The following is an 18,885-nucleotide window of genomic DNA, read 5'->3' on the forward strand; positions in this document are numbered from 1 at the left end:
TTAACTCGAACTACGTCGACCCGAAAGGCTTCTGGTTAACCAAGTTTATTGACGGCAGTGCTCTGGCCTTCAGCGCAAATCGTCAGCCCTTTTATTTCCCTTTACTCCGTTATGGCCCGGCACTCAAACGATGCGGATTTTTTCATCCTCAGAGAAGGCGTTAGTCACCTTCTTGATCGCCCGGATCTCCGTCTGCAGGATCGTATTATGGTCAGGCAGTCTAACACAGATCTCAGTCCCTGGGTTCTTAATGTAAACCCACAGGCCCACTCGGTCCTCTAGCTTTGATCCATCCGTGTAACATGATCCTCCGGATGGCAATACAGCAATGGCAGCAGTGCCTCGCAATCGACTTTAAGGTGCATCTCAGATATCCGATCGGAAACCTCTTCCCTTCCTTCCAGGTTTCCTGTCGTCGCCTCGATTATACCGCGATGGAATGAGCTACCCCCATCCTCAATCCATTCTCCCATCGCCTTAAGACTCATAGCCACAGCGGCTGCCTCAAATTTTATTTATATGTCTATGGGTTGGATATCTAGAAAAGTCTTCAGTGCCCTAGTGGGCGTGGTCCTCATTGCTCCACCTTTACCAAGACAACATGTTCTCTGAACCTGTTGAATGGTCCTTATGTTGCACTTTTTCTCCATACCAGTCCACCAAACTACTGAGGTATAAGTAAGTATTAGTCTAACCACGCTCCTGTAGAGCCAGTGGACTATCCTCGGATTCTGGCCCCATATCGAGCCTACGGCCCGTTTACATAGTGCCCAACATCTGTGAGCCTTCTCAGTACACTCCTGAATGTAAGCGCGATTAAAGAACTCAAAGACAAATATTAATCACCGAAAATCGCTTTACTGTTTTTCAAAATATTCCCCATTAAGATATGTACACTTTTTCATGCGTTTGAACCAATTGTCGAATCACTTTTTGCCACTCTGATTGAGGTATCTCCAAAACATGCATTCTGAACGCATCAACCGCTTCTTCAGGTGTTGATAAACGTTGACCTCTCATTTTGTTTTTTACGTAGGGGGATGAAAAGAAGTCCTTCGGTGCCAAGTCAGGACTATACGGCGGATGACTCTTTTGAGTGCTCAAATATGAAGTTGTTTGAGTGCTCGTATTGTGTGGTGAAGAGTGATCCGTCTTCGGCGGTTGGTTTTCCTGATTGTTTGGAAGACAACTATCAAAAAACAAATGGTAGTGTACCACTCAGATTTGACTGTTTTGAGATGTTCTAGTGGTACGATTGCGACATGTCCAGTCGTTCCGAAAAAACAGGCGATTATTTGCTTGGAAGTGCTTCGTGTGCGAGCAACTTTTGTTGGATTTGGCTCATCTTGAAACACCAATACAGTCGACTACTGTTTACTTTCAGACTCATTCGCGTAAATCCACCATTCATCATTTGTCACGATGTCATAGACCTGTTTCGAAGCACCGCGATCGAATTTTTGAAGCATTTCTTTCGACCAATCGATACGAGCTTTTTATTGAGACATTGACAAATTATGTGGGATCCAACGCAAACAGATTTTTTTTCGACCGTCAGATGTTCATGCAATATTGAATGTATGCTGGTCCCACTAATGCCTAAGGTTGTCTCAATCTCACGATAGATCACATGACGGTCTTGCAATATCAGTTGGAGCCCAGCATCAAAGGTTTTTGGAACAACAACGACCTCCACTTCGATTTCGGTTGAATTCACCATACCATCGATAAACACTGGTCCTTGATGGAGCTTCATCGCCAAAAATTGAATTAAGTACATCGATGCACTGTCGTTGAGTTAATCCACGTCGACAGTTGTAAAAATAGTCGCACGGAAATGTTCACGATTTAATTCCATTTTTTTGGGGAGAGATGAATCTTTTATGTTACTGTAAACAACGCAAATAGCGCTCATATGTCAAAATGTTCTGAGTACGTATAATCCAAAAATGTCAAGCTTTAGGATACATCTGTCAGTTGGCAGAGATTGTCCAATCCCGAAATGTAAAAGGTTACCCTCGTATTTAGCACAGGTGTTTAGAGCGCACAACAAGCCGTTTACTGGCTTAGGCGTATGTTCATAGTGGCTTAGGTGTATGTCCAAACTAACCTAACCTAGCACAGATGTTGAAAGTCATAACAGAAGTCCTTTACCAAATTTCATAAACCAAGTTGAATAAAAATTGCGGCTTCGGGGGCCTCAAGAAGTCAAAACCGGGGATCGGTTTATATGGGGGACTCAGGGACATACATTTTTCAAATACAAAATTTATATAAATGAATGAACACATTTCGAACCGAACACTGATTTTGGTAATAAAATTCAATGATTTGCAAGCGTTGCTCGTTAGTAAGTCTATTCATGATGAAATGTCAAAGCATACTGAGCATCTTTCTCTTTGACACCATGTCTGAAATCCCACGTGATCTGTCAAATACTAATGCATGAAAATCCTAACCTCAAAAAAATCACCCTTTAGATCGAAATGGATCTGTCATTTGCATTTGTGTTTGTTTGTTTTTTCTGTATAGACTCAAAAACGGCTCAAAAATGCTCTGGAAGGAAACATAGGCTATACAATTTGTATACCCTCCACCATAGGATGGGGAATATACTAATTTCGTCATTCTGTTTGTAACTACTTGAAATATTCGTCTGAGACCCCATAAAGTATATATATTCTTGATCGTCGCGAAATTTTATGTCGATCTAGCCATGTCCGTCCGTCCGTCTGTCTGTCGAAAGCACGCTAACTTCCGAAGGAGTAAAGCTAGCCGCTTGAAATTTTGCACAAATCGCCATATCGGTATTGACTTCTTGAGCCTCTAGAGTGCGCAATTCTTATCCGATTGGATTGAAATTTTGCACGACGTGTTTTGTTATGATATCCAACAACTGTGCCAAGTATGGTTTGAATCGGTCCATAACCTGATGTAGCTGCCATATAAACCGATCTTGGGTCTTGACTTCTTGAGCCTCTAGAGTGCGCAATTCTTATCCGATTGGAATGAAATTTTACACGACGTGTTTTATTATGATGTCCAATAGTTTTGCAAAGCGTGGTTGAAATCGGTCCATAACCTGATATAGCTGCCATATAAACCGATCTTGGGTCTTGACTTCTTGAGCCTCTAGAGTGCGCAATTCTTTTCCGATTGGAATGAAATTTTGCACGACGTGTTTTGTTATGATATCCAACAACTGTGCCAAGTATGGTTCAAATCGGTTCGTAACCTGATATAGCTGCCATATAAACCTATCTGGGATCGCAATTATTATCCGATTTGCCTGAAATTTTGTACGACGGATTCTCTCATGAGTGTTTATTATGATCTGAATCGGTCTATAGCTCGATACAGCTCCCATATAAATCGATCTCTCTATTTTACTTCTTGAGCTCCCAAAGGGCGCAATTCTTATTCGAATTGGCTGACATTTTACACAGGTCTCCAACATATAATTTAATTGTGGTCCAAACCGGACCATATCTTTTCTTATATCCTTTTTTTGCCTGAGAAGAGATGCCGGGAAAATAACTCGACAAATGCGATCCATGGTGGAGGGTATATAAGATTCGGCCCGGCCGAACTTAGCACGCTTTTACTTGTTTGATATCGGAAGGGGGGCGGACCCTCCCCCTTACCCCAAAAGTACAACCCAAAAAAAAAGTGTACCGATCAGGACAGTAGAGTACCAATTTCCTATTAAAAATTGGGTACAAGTAACTGCAGGGCCGCCCCAGCCACAAACCACCCTAAAATGGTTTATTATCATGACAATATGGGAGTCAAATGAAAGGTACTGGGGAGTAGATTACGAATATAGTCAGGAATAAGGAATAGGCTTTATAATATGTTGATATCGGAAGGGGATGGACCCTACCCCGTTACCCCAGAAATACCAACCATAATCAAAAGTGGACCGATAAGGACAATATGAAAACCAAATGAAGGTATTGAAGAGTAGAATACAAATATGGTATTAAAAATTGAGTCTAAGCGCCCAGGAAGTCGCCCTAACCCAAAATTTCTAAAAGGAAAACAAATTGAACGTCCACATCAATATGGTGCTCAAATGGAAGGTATTCGGGAGAAGATTACGAGTCTGGCACACAAAATCAGATCGAAGGGTAGGGCATTTGATCAATCATGACAATATGAGACTCGGTTTGTTCGGTAGAATCAAAAACGGCTGAACCGATATACTCAAAATTGTCACAGATTGTGTAGATTTTTGTGGAACAAAACATAGGTTATATAATTTTTAGATATCGGATGGTGGCGAACCCTTCCCCTTACCCCAAAAATGCCACCCAAAACCAAAAGTGAAACGATAAGCACTATATGGGTATTGGTAAGGTATTGGAGACTAGAAAACGAATATCGTATTTAATTTTAGGTCCAAGTACCCAGAGGATACCCCAACCCCAAAACTCCTCTAAACAAATATATTCGACGTTCCAATTTATATGAGACTGAAATGAAAAGTATTCGGCAGTAGATTAATAGGCATATTAGACGACCATGGCTATATGGGATTCAAAAGAAAGATATGTGGGAGTTGATTACGAATATGACATGAAAATTTGCGTTCAAGTCTAGGTGGCGCTTTTCTTCCTAAAAAAAAACTCGAATAGTTTAAATGACCCCATTATGGCAATATGGGACTCAAATGAAAGGTATTTGAGAGTAGAGAACGAATTTGATATCCAATTTTGGAGCCAAGTGTTTGGGGATACGCCTTAAATCACCCCCTAAACTGAACTTCATTTACAACTATAGCAATATGGATCTCAAATCAACGGTATTTGGGAGTAAAGAACGAATTAGATATCTATATTCAGGGCAAAATGCCGGAGGCCGCCCCAGCCCCAAAACACCCTCCAAGCTTAGCGACCATGGCAATATGGGGCTCAAATTAAAGGAATTTGGGAGTGAAAGACGAATTTGATATCCATATTTGAATCGAAATGTCTCCACTAAAAGGCACTTCTGATTATCCCAATTTTCAAAAACACCAGATCTCGGAGATTGGTAATGTAATTCGTTCAATTTTTTTTTGCACTTTTACAGTAACAAAAAACAAAACATGGTTTCTATAGTTGGGGTCGGGTGCCGCCCATAACTCGCCAAATAGATAAATAGACCAATCACGACAATATAGAGCCATATGTTTGGGGAGCCGCCCCACCCCAAAATACCTCCCTATTATATTAAAGCTATTAGGGGAGGAAATTGATTAGACTTTCGGGAAATTGATATTCATTTTCGGGACAAAGACCTTGGGGTCCACCTCACCCTCAACACAACTTATTCACCGATCATGCCACTATGGGGCTAATATGAAATAATTTTGAAAGTTGAGCACGAATCACATATTTACATTAATGGCTAAGTAACCACCCCCGAAATACCCCCTAAAATATTTACCAATACGGTAATATAGGACTTAAAAGAAAGGCATTTGGGAGTAGAGTAAAAATTTGCACAGTTACCGAGCAGGGGCAAACTTCTCACACATCAATGAGTGCTTTCCGATTCAAGTTGAGTTTATCAATGATGAGGGACCTTTTTTATAGCCGAGTCGAAACAGCGTGCCGTAGTGCAACACCTCTTTGGGGAGAATTTTTTATATGACCATGCATGGCATGGTACCTCCAAATATCAGTAGCATTAAGAGGGGATAACCATCGCTTTATTGTCCGATGTTCTCTCTAGTATACGAACGAAGGCGTTCAGCGTCATAGGCAGACAAAGGCTACCGTGGCACGAATTTGATATCCACATTCAGGGCGAATTGTGCCCACCCTAAAAAGATATTAGAAAGTTAAAGAAGGCGCAGCGGAGCGGGCCAGATATAACTATATCTGGCCTTAGTTATATTTATGTATGGGATATATATATGTACTCGCTGAACCGGGCCCGCTCCGCTTCGCCTTCGTTTTCCTTTAAATATTTATTTTCGACAATAAAAGCTTTTAGTGAAATACCATGCTACGTAAATAATATATGTACATCGCAAAAGCATAACAATAAAAATGCCTTTATCTGATTCCTTTATCATTAACGTTTGGGTGATAGATATCTTTATTTTAGCTCGATATTGTCATCGTGACCGATTTAGGGGTGTTTTTTTCGGGGGTGAGGTGGTCCTTAGGGTGGGAGTTTAAGAGATGAGGTGTCTTCAAACATTTGGCCCCAAAATTTTTACTCTGTGCCCCCATGGTCCCATATTTGGATATCAGATTCGTATTCTACTCCCAAATAACTTTATTTGAACCCCATATTGCGATGGTCAGTAAATAATTGTTGTTTGTGGGGTGTTTTAGAGAAAAGGTAGACCCCCTTTCATTTGAGCCAAACATTGTCGTGGGGGGTAAATATGACCAATTTAGGGGTGTTTTGGGGAGCGGGGTGGTCTCCCAAACACTTGGCCCTGAAAATATATTAGCATCGTGCTCTATTCTCATATATATGAACCCCATGTTGCCATTGGCCTCAAAATTGGATATCAAATTCGTTTTCTAATATCAAATACCTTTCATTTAAACCCCTTATTGCAAAACTCAGCAAATATGTCCGGTTTAGGTTATGGGCTCTAAAAACTATCAATATCGAGATCCACTCCCTTTAAGACTAAAACTTGTCAGCAAACATGACCGTTTCGGGGGTGTTTTGGGGGATTGGGCGGCCGTTCAGTGACCTGGCCCTGAAAATATATATCAGATTAGTGTTCTACTCTAAAATACTTCTTATTACAGCCCCATATTAGAGTGGTCAGCAAATACATCCTATATGGGTGGTGTGTATGGGGGTGGGGTGACCCCATACACACTTTTTCCCGAATATTGATATCAGATTCGTGCTTTACCCCAAAATACCTTTAATTTGAGCCCCATTTTGCTACTGTAGTAATTTTGTCCCCCTTGGGGGTTGTTTTTGGAAGGGGCGGCCCACCATACACTTGGTCCAACATTTGGATATCAGATTCGTATTCTACACTTAAATACCTTTTATTTGAGCCCCATATTGCCATGATCAGTAAAGCCCTGTTTGGGGGGTGTTTTGCGGAAGGGGTGCGCCCCCAGGTCCCACATTTGGATACCAAAATCGTATTCTACTCGCAAATACCTCTGATTTGAGTCCCATATTGCCAAGGTCGGTAAATATGTCCAATTTAGGGGTGTTTTGGGAGTTGGGGTGGTCCCCCAAACACTTAGTCCGACAATTGGATAGCAGATATGTTTTCTACTCTTAAATACCTTTCATTTGAGTCCCATATTCTCATGATTTGTTTATATATATATATATATATATATATATATATATATATATATATATATATATATATATATATATATATATATATATATAATTGGGAGGTGGTTTTGGGGGTGGGGCTGCCTCCCTAAGTACCCCAACCGAAATTTGGAAATTTTTAGGTTACTTTAAGAGAGCACACAAAATTTCGCTTAAATCGCAGCACCCATCACCGAGATCTGGCGTTTCCGAAAATGAGAGTAAGGGGGAGGCACCGCCAATTCCAATTCTAAAAACGTGAGATATTATGTTATTTTTGAAAATTTGATTAACATTTGATTGTTGGTGTTAAACATTGGTAATATGTGATATATGGGAGTTTTATTTTCTAAATGTAATATGACTACAGAATGTAAAATGGTTTTATTAATATTAACTACATTCGCCCATTCCGCCAATCAAAGGTGGATCATAGTTTCTTGTCTATAGTTTTTTTTAAGACGCTTTTTGCTAAAAAATTCATTATGAGATTCAAAAGGAACAGCAGATGTTGCCCATAATGATGTACTCAGTGTTTCAAATTTCATCAAAATCGGATGAAAAATGCTTCTTTCATGGACTCAATACTCTATTTCGGGATATCGGTCTATATGGCAGCTACATATATCCAAATAGGGTCCGACCTACACCACGTACGACAAAAAGACGTAATTGTCTACCAAAACCCACTGTTCCAAATTTCATTGAAATCGGATAAAAAATGCTCCTTATATGGGCTCAATACTCTACACATGAACGATATGTTGGTTGTGAGTTGAACCCAAACACAAAGAGTAAGAGTAAACTCAAATTCATAATCACTTTCCAAGAGCACGAAAAAAAAAACAAGTAAAGCGTGCTAAGTTCGGCCGGGCCGAATCTTATATACCCTCCTCCATGGATCTCATTTGTCAAGTTCTTTGGCCGATATCTCTTTATAGACAAACAAAAGATAATGGATAAGAATTGCTATGCTATTTCAGCTATATCAAGTTATAAACCGATTGGGGCCATACTTGTTTTGGCCCCAAGTTTGGAATTCATTGTGCAAAATTTAAGCCAAATCGGATAAGAATTGCGTCCTATAGTGGCTCAAGAAATAAAATGGGGAGATCTGTTTATATGGGAGCTATATCATGTTATGAACCGATACATGGCATTTTTGAGACCCATGTTAAAGGTCATACAATAAGAATAAGAATTACGCCTTCTAGAGGCTCAAGAAGGCAAGATTTGCTATCGGTTTATATGGCAGCTATACCAAAACATGGACCGATTCGGCCCATTTACAATCCCAAACGACCTGCACTAATACGAAATATTTATGCATAATTTCAAGCACCTAGATTCATTCCTTCGAAAGTAAGCGTGCTTTCAACATACAGACGGACGGACATGGCTTAATCGACTTAAAATGTCATGAGATCAAGAATATGAAAAAGAAGATGCTGTAAAAAAATAAATTTTATTAAAAACAACATTTGGATGTTAAATAAACAAAAAAATAAACAACAGGATTTTTTTTTAAATTTAAGATCCAATTAGATATTATTATATATATGGTTCTATTTATATCTGGAACAAATTCGAGATCCAATTGTGTCAGATTATATCCAATTATATCAGACAGTATCAAATTATATATAATTTGATACAATTAGATCCAATTATATATAACCACTAGCCGAACCGGGCCCGCTCCACTGCGCCTTCTTTAACTCTCCAATATCTTTTAGGGTGGGAACACTTCGCCCTGAATGCGAATATCGAATTTGTACCATTGTAGACTATGACGCTGAACGCGTTCGAATCCTGGCGAGAACATCGGACAAAACTTTGTTTTTCCCCTCTTAATGTTGGCGACATTTGCGAGGTACAATACCATGCATGGTCATTTAAAAAAATGTCCCCAAAGGTGTCGCACTGCGGGACGCCGTTCGGACTCGACCATAAAAAAGGTCCCTTATCATTGAGATTAAACTTGAATCGGAAAGCACTCATTGATGTGTGAGAATTTGCCCCTTCTCGGTTCCTGGTGGTAAAGTTCTCATTAGGCGAGGGATGGCACCTCAGGCATTTCGGCTCAAATATGAATATCAAATTCGTGCTACACTTCCAAATTCCTTGAATTTGAGCTCCATATTGCCATGGTCGGTAAATATGCACCGTTTGGACGGTGTTTTGGGGCTGGGGCGGCCACCGTCACTTTGCACTGAAAATAGATATCAAATTCGTTCTTTATTCCCAACGGAAATAAAGTTCAGTTTAGGGGGTGCTTTAGGGCGTATCCCAAAACGTTTGGCTCCAAAATTGGATATCAAATTAACTTTTTACTCTCAAATACCTTTCATTTGAGTCCCATATTGTCATAATGGGTCAAATAACCCATTTGACGTATCTTTAGGAGGAAAAACGCCACCTAGACTTGAACGCAAATTTTAATGTCATATTCGTAATCTACTCCCTAATACCTTTCATTTGAATCCCATATAGCCATGGTCGGCTAATATGGCCATTTTGAGGTGGTGACCTAATGTTTTATGCCATATTTGTAATGCACTGCCTAATACTTTTCATTTAAGTCCCATATTGACATGAACTTCGAATTTACCTGTTTAGAGGAGTTTTGGGTTTGGGGGGTACGTGGACTTAAGTTTTGATACCATATTCGTATTCTGGTCTCCAATACCTTTCATTTGATACCCTTTTTGTGATAATCGGACCACTTTCGGATATGGGTGGCGTTTTTGGGGTAAGGGGGAGGGTCCGCCTTCACCCGATATCTAAAAATTATATAGCCTATGTTTCCTTCCAGACAAACGTACACAATCTATGAAAATTTTAAGAAAATCGGTTCAGTCAAGTATCATATAGTCACAATGGGTCTAATGGCGCCTTTGAGGGGTGGCGTGACACCTTATACTTCGATCTGATTTTGTATGCCACATTCGAAATCTACTCCCGGATACCTTTCATTTGAACCCCATATTGAAATGAATGTCCAATATATCTGTTTGGGGGAGTTTTGAGGTTGGGTGGAGGGCCCGCCCCCTTCCGTAATCAATAAATTATGGAGCCTATTCCTACTTCCCGTCTGTTCGCCTCCTGACATCAAAAAATTATATAGCCTATGTTTCCTTCCGAACAAACCTACACAATCTGTAAAAATATCAAGGTAATCAGTTCAGCCGTTTTTGAGTCTATTCGGAACAAACAAACACAAATTGAATTTTATATATAAGATTTATCGGATCCAATTACATCTGATGCCTGGTATAATTTGATCTGACCTTATCAGCGTATTTACTCGAGCTAATACAAAATTTTGCTTAGGCCCGGGCACCACTAAATTATGATTTACGACAAAATTTTAATTAATTTTTTTCTGAAGTAAAATTTGCATGAAATTTTCTCTTTAAAAGAAATTACAGTGAATTTTCTCTTTAAAAAATGCCTCTAAGGACAAAGAATTAAAAAAAAGAAAAACTAAATTTCAATAAAATTTTTTCTAAAGACAGAATTTCAATAAGATTTTTCTGGAGACAAATTTTCAATGAAATTTTATCTAACGAGAAATTTTCAATTTCAAACAAAATTTCACTAAATACAAAATTCAATGAAACTTTTCCTTGATATAAAACCTCAATGAAATTTGTTTAAAAAAAAAATTTAATTCTTTTAATGGCAAAATTTTCTTACTTACTCACTATACTTTAATTGACTATGACAGAACATGTGTCCCAAAAGTTCACTTTTTTATGACAAAATTACAATTTTTTTTATTTTAATCTTTTTTTTATTTTAATCAAACTTTTTTCTAAATGAAAAGTTAAATTATCCTAAAGCCACAACTTCCATAAAAAGTTGTCCAAGCACAAAATTTTGCTCAGGCCCGGACTCCACTAATTCCTTCCATTAAATTCCTTTTGGGGAAGAATGATATTATCAACTTTCACAAAATCCTTGCACTATTTTATTTTCTTCAAAAATAACTTATTAATGTTTTCCCCAAGTGTAGGAAAAAGGTTCTGGCGAGTTATCAAGAAAGGAAAATTTGTTTAGTTAAGCATTTTGACCGTTAAATAAACCTTGATCACCACTGATTCATGTAAGGTTACATTTTCTGTCTAGTCTTTATGATCTTCTATATTTACTATCACGTGCTATGTTATACCAGCCCATAAATCACACCAAACTTGCACTTTCACAGATGACCTTTGAACACAATTATCAACCATAACTGTTACCCCCGAAAAACTTAACTCAAAAATAATCACATCACAAATCAAAAATCACCTTTCGAAGGTTTGCATACTAGATGACAAAAATAAAATTTGATTTCTATCACCAGCATCCATACATACAAATTTAAAAAATACAAATTCCCATGAACAATAAGACAATAGGGCAAAATATTTACTTAGATATTAATCGATCCAACCAATTTCTGACTCTTCTTACTGTACGGAAGAAAGTGTAAAAAATTGTACAGTTGTAATTTGAAGACATAAAGCATCAATGGCAAATTAGCAAAACGATACATTAGATGAATAAAGCATACTGGTTGTGTTGAGGAACTATTTTGCTGGAAGTACTTAATAACGGGTTTACAATCACTATCTGGTAAGAGCTCTTAATTAAGCCACTTTTATAGATGTTTTCATTCATGAACATTCCGTCCAACAAAATAAAATGCTTCTATTATCGATATGTACATTGAATTTGCTCATGAGTATTAAAATATTTGTTTTTTGTCTTCAAACACATGTACATATAATGGCAAACAAAAGATTCATTTCTGGTCTTGACATACGATTTTGAGTTTTCAGCCTTAATGGTGTCGATTTGCTGCCGGCAGCAAATGGTTCCTTGTGGTACACTTTTCCACTATGTTTATTGCTCATACTTGTACTTCAACAAATCCTAGCTTTTAAACTATAAGGTGGCACATTAAGTGATTGAATTTTAATTTAAATTTTGTGGGGAGTCATGGAGCTTAAGTGCTATGTTAACCATCTAGAGACAACTCGTATTTTTTCTTGCCTTTGGAAGATATACACCCCCCCCGTGGCCCAATCTGAACTTGGAGAGGTCTAGCGCTTTGCTATCGTTGGTTACAGAAGTTTCGTTTATCATGTTCACCATTATAAGTCCCGACACAGGATAGCTATGAGCACGACATAGCCTGGAACATTGAGCTCCGAATCTGTGTGATGTTCATTGTTATCATAAGAAGTTTAGCTGCAAGCGTCCACAGGTTGAGGATAGTGGAGTGTTCCATACGGAGTAGCTGCTATTGCAGTCGCGGACAATTAGCGGTATGGAGTGGAGTCTCAGTGAGAGGCCGGGTGGCGCAGGCTCTTGCATAAATACTGAGTGCCTATGACGCTTCATACGACAAGGCGAGTTGTTGGCGCCTTTAAATATCCAATGGCCATAATGTTCCCGTCGTAATCGGTCCTTCAGACCGGAACAATCTTGCTCACCTATAGGAGCTAGATGAGGATCGCCACCTCCACATATAGAAATGTGGTTACAACAACCATTAAAGGTCATTGAATAATTGGAAAACATGCAATTGGACTAAAGGTGGGAAGTTACTATGCCTGAAGAAGCTGTAAGGATGCTAAGAAGGAGAAAACGTTTTGCTTTGGTTGTATAGAAAAGAAATCTTACTCATCGTGTATGTCATGCAATTCAATGTCTGATAAAGAAACATGCTGATAAACTTAAGGTTACGAGTTTACATAAGTGAGGCCGTAGTCCTATGTGTCCCGTTATGATACCAATAGCTATCTATACTGACCTCCTTCTTGCTTTCTTTCAGTAACAGCTTCGTCTTTCACGATTAGATGTTAAATAAACAAACAAAAACAGCAGAAAATTCTTTTTTTTTAATTAAAGATTTAAGATCCAATTAGATATTGTTGTACATAATTGGTTCTATTTATATTTGGGACGCATTCGAGATCCAATTGTATCCAATTAGATCTAATTTAATACAATTAGATCCAATTATGTATACCCATTTATCGGATCCAATTATATCTGATGTAAGATATAATTGGATGTGCCAGATATAATTGGATCTGACCATATCAACTTTTTTTAACTCGAGGTAATACAAAATTTTGCTCAGGCCTGGGCGCCACTAAATTACTATTCCTGCGAGTTACTATTTCTGCAGAAGCTGTGAGGACGTCGAAGAAGGGGGAGTTATATAAGATCTGCCAGGATCATTACCAGGAGAAGAGGTGTGAATGTCGAGGACGCAACAGTTCCATTGTATGTTTTTTTTTTTACTGACAGGCTGTTTAAGCGATTTTGTAAGTTCAACGCTTCATCCTTTTTTGTTTCTGTGGTTTCACAATGGACCAAAATATCGGAGTCTTCTGGCAGACAGTTACTATACTTATACTAAATTTTGTCATGAACATTCCATTAAGGATCATGGAATACTTCTCTCATATCAATGAATGCAGTCCGATTAATGTTTAAGCTCCTTTTTATGTCAAGTCCCAATGGCCTGCCGCATAGCAAACACCACTTGGTAGAGAAGTTTTAACATGACAGGATACCTCACAAATTAAGCCAGCATTAGCAAGGGTATAACATAAGAGAGAGGAAATTAAGCAATAACAGCCAAAATTGAAATTTTCAGCAGAGTAGATCTAAAAAGGGCTTCGACCGCACCAATTCTTTTTCAGTGAAGTATCCTGAACAAAAAATGCAAAATTTCAGCTGCCCATGCTTGCCTCATTTGTGTATATTGTGTTATATTGAAAAACAATTTTTTTGTCCCTTTTTTAGAAAGGTGTATAAATGCTCAAAATATTCTACAAAAATGTTCGCCGGAAAATTCTACTATAGTCCCCTGAATACACCAAACCCCTAAACTCAACATAAACGCCGGATATCAGTGAAACGGAAAACACAATTTAGAGATAAAGTCCTAAGATAAAGTAAACGTCTTCTATAGGCTTAAGAACTCAAATCATAAGATTGGCTTATATGGGAGCTACATCAGGTTATTTACCGATTTGGACCACACATGACAGAGTTCTTGATGCAAAATTTCAGCCCAATCGGATAACAAATGTACCCTCCGGAGGCTCAAGATGTTAAATCAGCAGATCGGTTTATATGGGAGCTATAACAGGATAAAGACCGATTAGGTCCATAATTGTGGTAGGCTCTTAACAGAGGTCATCATGCAAAATTTCAGCTCAATCGGATTATAATTGCTACCTCCAAGAGCTCAAGAGGTCGGTTTATATAGGAGTTATATCAGGATGTAGACTGATTTGAACCATACTTCACTTTTTTTCTGTAACACGCTCAAATATACATCAGCGCAAAATTTTAGAGCTCTATGTTAACTCTAACAGTTTTTGTCCAACGAATATATGAAGAGTCAACACTGTGCGGCGTGCAGCAGTGTGACAGCTCTTTAGGGAGAAGTTTTTACATGGCTGCCATACCCTTATTTGAAATGGCATAGTACCTCTCAAATGTCGCCAGCATTAGGCGGGGATAACCACCGCTGAAAATTCTTTTCTGATGTTCTCGCCAGGATTCGAACCCAGCGTCATTGGCGGATATGCTAACAATCCCATGGCAGCCGGTTGTACGCACCGGATTGACCCGATGGAATCCCCATCGGCAAGGGCTGCCGCCTCAGTGTACGTGTTCTTCTTTTTTCGTCATGGGAAAGGCACATCCCGGAGTGCCTTCTCCGCACGTTTCTGGTCCGTGCCGGGATTGAAAAGAACCCCGGACCCTGGTTCTGTTCGGTTTGCCAGAACCGCTTTCATCATCGGTCGGTGTCGGTGAGGTGTAACCGGTGCATTTCCGTTCTTGCTCTGGCCTAACTTCACAACGGGAGTATAGTCATACTGGCTATGTCGCTAGGTGCTGTGCGAACATAGCCAGCGGTGGGTCGCCGTCGTCGCCTTCGGCGTCCTCGTCGTCGGACTATGTGACCCCCCCGACCTCTCCCCTACGGCAATTTATGCAACGGCAGCACCCTAGCCCTACTATTGCCAGGCCAGTGCCGGGAAATGTATCGTTCTTGCAGTTAAACTGCAACGGACTGCGTGGCAAGATCGATGAGATCGTAGACTTTATGAGTCGGAAGAGCATATCGGTCGCAGCGATCCAGGAGACAAAGCTGACCAACACCTGCAGCTTGCACAGTTGTCACGGTTACAATGTGCTACGTAAGGATCGCTCAAGGAATGGAGGTGGGGGATTGGCCTTCGTTATACACCATTCCGTGCAGTATAGACCTATCTCGCCTGCGCTTGATGCTAGTGACCCATACATGGAATGTATGGGGGTAGCAGTCAGGTATGGTACTGCCGAGATAGAGATATACAACGTGTATATACCGCCGGTTGGTAGCTGTGTCCCGATTAATGGCCAGGCTTACAACCCTGACATAAGTGGGTTTCTATCTGACCATAATCGTCTGGTTCTGGGGGATTTTAATGCGCATCACACGTCATGGCATTCTCCCCTAGGTAACGACCAGCGTGGCATAGCTTTGGCAGAGCAGATATATAGCTCCACGTTTTGCACGGTGAATGAGGATGGCCCCACTAGGATTACGAGGAGGTACAGCAGCTCGCCAGACTTCTCCTGATCTCATGAGTGACGTCTTCTGGCAAGCCGTCATCTCTTTGGGGTCAGACCACCTCCCCATAATTCTCACCATCGACCGACCACCCGACTTCATAATCTCTGAGCGCCGGACGTTCATCAATTATAAGAAGGACGATTGGACTGGCTTCAGAGAGTATACCAATCGCCGCTTCAGTGAACTGCCACCCCCCTCTGATGTGCTTGTGGCCGAGAGGAAATTCCGAGACATCATCAACGCAGCAGCCGCTCGCTTTATACCAGCCGGTCGAATACCCCAAGTGCGACCCAATTTCCCGGCGCAAGCAGTGGTACTCGCAGACGAGCGTGATGGGATTCGTGCTATGGACCCCGCTAACCCCAGAATCAGTGAGCTGAATCTGGAAATAAACAGGGTAGTCAACGAACATAAGCGGAATTTGTGGCTTGAACACTTGGAGCAATGTAACTTAGGCACCGGTGCAGGCAAACTGTGGGCCACTGTTAAGTCTCACTCGAACCCCGGTAGACGGGACGACAGGACCTCAGTCACTTTTGGCGAGATAACCGTGACTGATCCGAAGAGATGCGCCAGGTTGTTCAACCGTCAATTTATTGTGCATCCCGAGAGAGACAGGGCAAGGAGGAGAGCCATTCGCCGTATTCGTGGTCTCCGAGCCGATGAACAGCCATCACAATTTACCGTGGGCGAAGTTACAAATGTCATCCGTGGCGCCAAATCTTCCAAGGCGTTGGGCCCCCACGGAATCTCTACATTGATGCTGAAGAATCTGGATTCACCTGGAGTTGAGTACCTTACCACTATCCTCAACCTGTCACTGAACACTCTTATAGTTCCCGATGTCTGGAAAATGGGCAGAGTGATCCCGCTACTGAAGCCTGGAAAAGACAAGAGTTTGGAGTCATACAGACCGATCTCCCTTCTCTCACCAGTGGCAAAGATGCTTGAGGCATTACTCCTCCCGAGCCTCGTAGGAGAATTTCTATTCGCCGAGCATCAACATGGATTTCGGAGATTGCACAGTACAACAACAGCTCTGCATGCCATCACCACACACATTTGCCGTGGCTTCAATCAACCCAGGCCATGTGATAGGACGGTCCTAGTGGCACTGGACCTATCGAAGGCATTCGACACGGACAGCCATGCCAAATTATTTGAAGACATCGCCAACACGTCCCTTCAGCCAGGCTTGAAACGCTGGGTCGCGAGTTATCTGTGTGATCGCCAGTCATTTGTGGAATTTAGGGATAAGAAGTCGAAACACCGTAGAGTGAAACAGGGAGTTCCCCAAGGTGGGGTGATATCTCCGGCTCTGTTTAACTTCTACCTATCCTCCATCCCACCCCTTCCAGACGGCATAGAGATCGTATCATATGCGGACGATTGTACGATCATGGCATCAGGCCTCACACCCATTGACGACATCTGCGATAGGTTGAACGTCTACCTCAACGAACTTGCCTCATATTTCGCTGCAAGAAATCTAAAGATATCTGCCACCAAATCTTCAACCACACTGTTTACTACAAATACGCGTGAGGTGAATACTGAGCTGACTGTGATGGTCGATGGAGAAATGATTCCGACCATTAAGTGTCCCAAAATACTTGGTGTCACATTTGACAGCTCTTACACTTTCTCCCCACATGCCACAGCAATCTGCAATAAAGTCAAAAGTAGAAACAAGGTCCTCAAGTCACTTGCTGGCAGCACTTGGGGTGCAGACAAAGAAACCTTGTTGACCACGTACAAAGCAATTGGCCGGTCTGTGGTAAGTTATGCAGCGCCAGTGTGGTCACGTCAACTTTGTGACACGCAGTGGAATAATATTCAGATCTGTCAGAATGCCGCCCTCCGAACTGCTACGGGCTGTTTCCTCAGTTCTCATGTGGACCACCTCCATCAGGAGACAAAGATCCTACCAGTGCGAAGACATAACTACATGCTGTCTAAGCAATACCTTTTGGGCTGCTATCGCAGAAACCATCCAAATCATCATCTTGTGGATAGATATCCACCGCCCAGAAGCCTTAAGGTAGATCTACACGATCTAGAGCGTGAGGTTCAGCGTTACAAGAGAGAACCTCTATATCAAGCGGCATATCAAGCGGGTCTGAACAACATTCATTCATTGCAGACACGGTAGCAGACGCGGTAATTGGCTACCGGGTGAATGTAGTCCTTGGAGAACGACCGCCACCCATTGCACCCGAAGAAATCGACCTCCCCCGGCAAACCAGAGTGGTGCTCAATTACGTTCCGGCAGATGCAGCCGCCTCAATTCCCACAGAGGTAGGATTGATGCCGACGGGCAAGATGTATGTCCCGATTGTAACCAGGGACCGGACGATACACGTCACCTGTTTAACTGCCCGGTCAGACCCACTCGACTCAGACCCAGATCCCTGTGGACGCATCCCATCTTAGTCGCAGAGTTCCTGGGTCTTGACACTCAACAGAATCAAGCAGACGAAAGATAGAACACAATAAACTGCTACAACAACAACAATATGCTAACCTCTGCGATACGGTGGCTTCCGTAAAAGTCTTGGTTTAGAAGTCTTAAAGGAAATAAAAGATATAACCCGAATTGGATGGCATATCCGCCAATTATGCCGATCGTCTGGATTCAAATCTCCATGATTGCTCTTTCTTACCCTTTTCAAAATGTTTGATTTGAAGTTCAATTACGTGTTCATTTTTCGATCTATCATGTTGATAGGCCTATTATTTTTGATCTGTCACGTACAGCAGCCCATTTTTCAGTAGATCCTCGCCTTACGACAAAATAACTCCCCAAATACTTAGTTTGGAGATTTGCTTCATTTTTGATTTTGGGGAGTTATAATGGAATAACTCCTCACCACCATAGATAGCATAGGGGTATACTAATGTAGTCATCCCGTTTGCAACACCTCGAAATATTCGTCAAAGACCCCATA

At 41.0% G+C, this 18,885-nt stretch overlaps 1 protein-coding gene across 13 annotated transcripts in view; it reads right to left on the bottom strand.

Moving 5' to 3' along the window:
• The window catches only part of LOC106082465 (supervillin), a 927,162-nt gene that overhangs the window by 471,438 nt on the left and 436,839 nt on the right, over positions 1–18,885 (bottom strand). The window lies entirely within an intron of this gene.

Source organism: Stomoxys calcitrans, chromosome 1, assembly GCF_963082655.1.
Source record: "Stomoxys calcitrans chromosome 1, idStoCalc2.1, whole genome shotgun sequence".
Lineage (NCBI taxonomy): Eukaryota > Metazoa > Arthropoda > Insecta > Diptera > Muscidae > Stomoxys > Stomoxys calcitrans.